General features: G+C 29.8%; 1 long non-coding RNA gene across 1 annotated transcript; it reads left to right on the forward strand.

The window, feature by feature from the left end:
• Positions 1-3,882: 3,882 nt before the first annotated feature.
• Positions 3,883-5,115, forward strand: LOC135121513 (uncharacterized). Its single transcript, XR_010279026.1, has 4 exons — positions 3,883-3,925; positions 4,348-4,410; positions 4,533-4,736; positions 4,787-5,115. It is a non-coding gene; the product is annotated as an uncharacterized LOC135121513 (long non-coding RNA).
• Positions 5,116-5,899: the final 784 nt, after the last annotated feature.

Raw genomic sequence — 5,899 nt, forward strand, 5'->3', positions numbered from 1 at the left:
TTAGAATGCTATAAAAACTAAAAAGATATTTGAAGACTTTGATCTTTCGTTGTTCGAAAAAAAGTTTAAAGAAAGTGTTAATAAATAAAATCTCTAAAATATTTATTGATTAGAAAGAATCATATTTAAATTTTAATATATAAGCGGCCTCAACCATTTTATACTGTAATTTTTTATGTCGTCCTTTATATTTTACTTTATTTTTTAGGTTTAAACTCCTGCTTTTTAAATGATATATTTTTTCATCTCGTTGGTGATTACTTATTTTTTATTGTTTTCTTATTATAGTAGCAGTTTGATTTTTCGTTGTGGTTTTTAGACAATCAATTTCCTACGTAATTTCTGCGTTTTTTTGTATTGTACTGAGAGTTATCTGGTCTAATGGTCTATTGAACTCTGTTAAACCCATAAATTAACTGCATAAATTTGGTATTTTATTTCATTTAATTATTTAAATGTGAACACGAAAGTTAAAAAAAAATACGCAGTTGAAAATACTGCCTTTAGTTTCTGACAAGAATAAGTTTCGAGCAGAAAAAGAACCCTACCATGTTAATTCACTGAGGTCCTTTGTCACATAGAGAGAGAAAATGCATTAAACAATGGATATCGTGGCTTTGTAAATTTGTAGCAAATAGTTTATAACCGCTGGGAAATATAACAAAAAATAAAACTTCTTTCCTCAAAACAACTGAATTAAGTGAAAACAATCATCCTGCTTATTTGTTAACACTTAATATTTAAGAAAGCAAGTAGCTTAAAAAGTTCCCAAGACTATTATCATTATGTCTAGATAGCTTTCCCTAAGAGGCCCGTGATGTGGCAGTGAGGAAAGCAAGCAATAGGAATCTTAGAATTAAATATGCAGCTAATAGTTCAAAGTAAATATACGTTTTTTTTTAACCTGAGACTTTTTGATTACCATCTTTAAGGTTAAAAGTACTTAAAAATTAAGTTGGAAATAGTTAAGGAGTTAAAGATTTTTATTAGAGTTTTTAATGTTATAAATTTGAGGAAAAGCTTTGAACTTCACCAAAGTATCCTTCTTACTATATGGCATTTGTAGACTTAAGCTCTCCCCTTTAATTTTTACTGTATTTAAATTCTGTCTGTAAAGTTGCCATAACCTTAATTCCCTAAGAAAAAACGAGAATTTTGTGGTTTAATAACGAAAATACCACGTTCTACAATATTTCATCGCATCTCAATTGCAAGTCCTTAGTTAAACTCAAGCGTTATAACAATCACACCAAAACTATCGTGTTTTTAAAAAGATATAAATTATTTTAAAGCCACTAACTTTAACAGATAAGACAATTTTATCGGAGTACTTGCCTCCTAACAGCTTTACTGACATCTAAAAGTTCATTACGCCTCTCATACTGGTGTGGATGACTTTTTTTAGAAATCGAGAGGGCCCACAAACCAATACTTCGAGCTCCTTTCTAAAGAGTACACAAAATCATATCCTCTTATGAAAGAGTAGAAACTCTGTTCGCCTATTTTAGGTCGAATAATAATAATTATAATAGAGTTAGGTGAGATGGTGAGGGTTAGAGGTAGAGTTAAGATAGGTTATTTTAGAAAGTTGGAATATACAATTGCTTTCGATAAATGCAATGCGAGATTTTCTTTATAAAAAAAATTAGATCTGTCAATACAGAACGTATTTTCCAAAGTTATGCTTTACGAAAAAAACCTTTTATTACTGGCCTTCGCAAAAATAGCCAGTAACGAGTAAAAAGTATTAAGTGCAAATCAATGTTCTTAGAATACAAACCAATTACTCTCGTTTACTTAGGGTAAAATTAATGTATAAATCTTTATTAGACAATATATACACGATATACACTGTAACTAGGTTGACCCTTTGTATCACAACACGTTTAACCTAGGATACAAAATAGGAAAAAAATTAGGTATCTTTTGCACGATCTTGTCTCTATGTACACTTAATTAGTAAATGCTCGTGGCAACGTCTCCTTAAATATATGAAATTACAATATATTAGAATTTATGAGGGCGAGATTAAATACGAGACCATGAAAGAGCGAAAAGAGAGTTGGCGTCGGTGGGAATGGAACCCACGACCTTGAATATGCTCGTCAGTACACCTAACCGCTGAGCTACGACGGCAACTCTCCTACCCGCATGATGGTTTTACGTATTTAACCTGTTACAATAGTCCACAATCTTTCCCATTTAGCTAAATAAAAGTGTGTTAGAATATTCAAACTTTAAAATACTGGTCTTTAAACCTTCAAGTTTTTTAAGCACACGGGTAGGAACAACTAAAACGCTAACAAAAATTGAGATGACTTTTTTTGATAATATTAAAAAAATGGTTGAAATACTCTAAGGGTAAACATAAACGTTGCCTAAGGGCAATATGCGTTTATTACTATGAAGCTGAATTCTATCTCAGTATAATTAATATATTATTCTAAAAATCTTATAATATATATTTCCAAATTTTTATAAAATTTAGTTACTATGTTGAAATAACCAACTTATAACGACACTCAAATAAGGAGTTTCTCCTGTGAGTCAAATCTTAATATTACTATTTTTGAGTTAAAAATTGAATGCTGCTAGTGAGAGCTTTACTTCCGGACGAAAGGACATTATTTTAGCATTGTTGTTCTCCTTCGTGTAATGATAAGTTGTTGTTGCACGCTCCTGACTCCCTTTCTTTCTATGCTCTTCTACTTAGCTTCTATTTCTTTGGTTTTAGTTCCTTTATAATTTTTAAGAAACGATCAAGTTTCTCGTTCGCTATTTATTACTTATTACAACAATTATTCTTTCTGCCTTCAGTAAGCCTAAGAGAGTTTAAATAGAGCTAAAGACGGCATGCTAATAAAAAAATAAAAAAAAGTAAATATACGCAGAATAGAGAAGTCTGTGAGGGTTTCCTTTTACAATGAAAAAAAGGAACACCAGAGTACTTTGCTCTATGGAGCGCTATAACTCGGTGTGGGGGCACTATATAAATAGCGAAAAACTGCTAAAAACCACCGTTTTTTTTGAATAGATGCCAAACCATCTTGTCTGTTTTAAATATTTTAGCTACTAATATAATAGCACTTCCATCCCCCAAAAATTATGAAAAGCTAAAATTAAGTTACTGATTTACATGCTCTAAAGTTGTATGGGCTGCAAGTTAAAACATTTCAGCTTTCAACTAGTGACACTCTTGTTAACCAATATATAATTATTCAAATATAATAACCGCTGAAGTGGGAAAAATTAATGGTGGTCAACTTAAGTACGTGAGGTGTAAGGTTTTCTAACAAACTTGTAATGACTAGAGCTAAAAAACACAAAAAATCAATAAATGATGTGTATCCTTAGCTTATTAAATAAAAGTGAAATTAAGAAACGCAGCCCAACTTAGGGCCCCGTAACTAACTTTCTATTTGTCAGGTGTACTTTACTTTAGCGACATGCTTTTAAAGTTGTTTCAAACTTTAGTTTTACTTCGAAGCGTTTTTGAAACCCTTTTTACGCAAAAAGTTTTGTTAATTTATATAATAGTTTATTTATACCTCAGCAATTTTTATCTATAATATACTTGTAGCATACTGTGTGTAGTTTACTACTTTATACATGCTATAATAGACACAGGACAGCTTAGTGTATGTTTTATCTAAGCACTCTTTTCTTCTGAAAAAGATTTCCCGATTCTAGTCCCAAACAATGAACTTAAAAAATATTAGCGTGCTAGAAACTTTCCTGATTACTGATGAGTTATAACATGCTAAGAAGAATAATAAAAGTTTTTAAGAGGCTGCTAGTTCTTGCTTTTGACCTGCCACCCAAATACCGTTGGTTAAAAATAGCCATGTGGAGGTATATAACTTGTACGTGTATATTCTCGCGGAACTTGCCCTTTTACTTTTTTTCTCACGGGGGCGTGCACTGAGTTAGTACTTCTATAATAAAAACGTTTAAAAAGGAGTAAACAAATTAAATGACTTTAATTATTGCTAATAGATATAATAAATTAAAATAATTTTGAAAAAATTTTTTTATTACAATCGTATTCTTAGCTTATTAACTGTGCTTTGAAGTTTAAGTCTTTTAAATTTATTTGCTTTAATTTTATTATTTGAAAACCTATAGCTTTTGTCTATAAGTTTATTATTTATTAACTCTTATAATTACTTTTTTAATAGTTTCCTTTTTCACCGTATGGTTTTTAATCTGTGTAAACTACGCTAACACATATATATACTATAAAATATTTATGGTATCGTTGATATAAATATTAATAATATTAGCTGTTTCAGGCGTTTATTTTCTTTTTAATACTTTTTTAAACTTTTAATTAATTTTTTTTCTAAGCAATTTTTTTACCTGAAAGAATGGGGCGCTCTGTATATTCAGCTAAACCAACCACCGAGAAATGTAAAATACTTACGATTTTTTATTAATAGTTATAGCTGTTTATTGGCCTTAATTTTTTTACTCGTATATACATTTTATTATAAAATTTATAAATTAAATTTTTTATTATATGTATATAATAGTTGCTTGTGGCCGCGGTTCCGATTTGCGGGTTCATTTCAAGAACACACGAGAAGTAGCCCGCGCGATAAGAGGAATGTACTTAAAAAAGGCGAAGAAGTATCTTTATCAAGTTGCTAAGAAGCAAAGAATAATTCCTTTCACTCGTTTTAAGGGTGACGTTGGACGTCACGCTCAGTGTAAAGAGTTTAAAGTATCCACACAAGGTTATTTTTTTTTTTAAAAAAAAATTTCCTTTTTCTTTTTACCTATGTAGGACGTTGGCCTTTGAAGTCTGTCAAATTTGTAAATGCTCTTTTGCAAAATGTGGAAGCTAATGCGCAGAGAAAAAATCTTAATATTAAGAGATTAAAAATAACACATATCCAAGTTAATGCCGCTGCGAAAATGAGAAGACGCACATATCGTGCGCACGGACGCATCAACCCTTACATGTCCTCGCCTTGTCATATAGAGATTATTGCAGAGGAAGCCCAGGAAGACGTCCCGCGACCACCCAAAGCAAAAAATATGGGACTCGTGAAAAAGACTGCGGAAAAATAATTTGGGTTGTATAAAAAACGTAGACATTAAATTGAATTCTATTTAAAACTTATTTATAATGTTGGCGTTTGATTTTGTAATTAAATTTAGTTTTATTTTCGATATTGAAATTTTTATTAAAAATTATTAGTTCGATGTTTTTTACATTTAATCATTTTTTTGGTAGTTTTACTTTTGTTAATTTAAATTTACTCCAATAAGTTGACTTTACCCAATAATTTTTTTTACATAAGAAACTTTTATTAATTGTTTGCAAAACTTTTTGATAAAAAGCAAAAAAAATAAAGGCAACTTGAGAGTTTAAATTAGAAAGTGAATTAAATAAATTTAAATTTTTTACGGCTTTATTTTTATTTTATTTTATTATATAACCTATAAAGCTTATAATCTATAACTCTTGATCGATATCTTCTATGATATGGGCGTCGTCTTCGTAATTTTTATCCGTTTCCAACGTTTTTAGAAAGATTTCCTTACCTAAATTTTTATAAATTAAAAACATAGTTAACTAAATTATACAGCACACAAACTAATTAGTATAAAGCTGCACACAAGGGTTTTTTTACTGCATTATTTATAAATAAAATTTTATAGTTAAGTAAAAATATATTAAAGGTTAATAAGAACGAATTTTTAAATTTTTTGGGGGTAGTGTTAGTAGGATATATATATAGAAAGGGTGAACCACGCAGATCTCTAGGGAGCCAAACAACCACGCACTTCATATCATATTAACAGGCCAATTAAAGTTTTTTTAGAACAATTTTTAAAAATACATAATGTCTGTTAAAGTGTAAATATATAACGCTAAACAATGGGCAAGTTT

This window comes from Zophobas morio, unplaced genomic scaffold (assembly GCF_036711695.1).
Source record: "Zophobas morio isolate AGI-343-1 ecotype UQ-CSIRO unplaced genomic scaffold, CSIRO_AGI_Zmor_V1 ptg000600l, whole genome shotgun sequence".
In the NCBI taxonomy this organism is placed as follows: Eukaryota; Metazoa; Arthropoda; class Insecta; order Coleoptera; family Tenebrionidae; genus Zophobas; species Zophobas morio.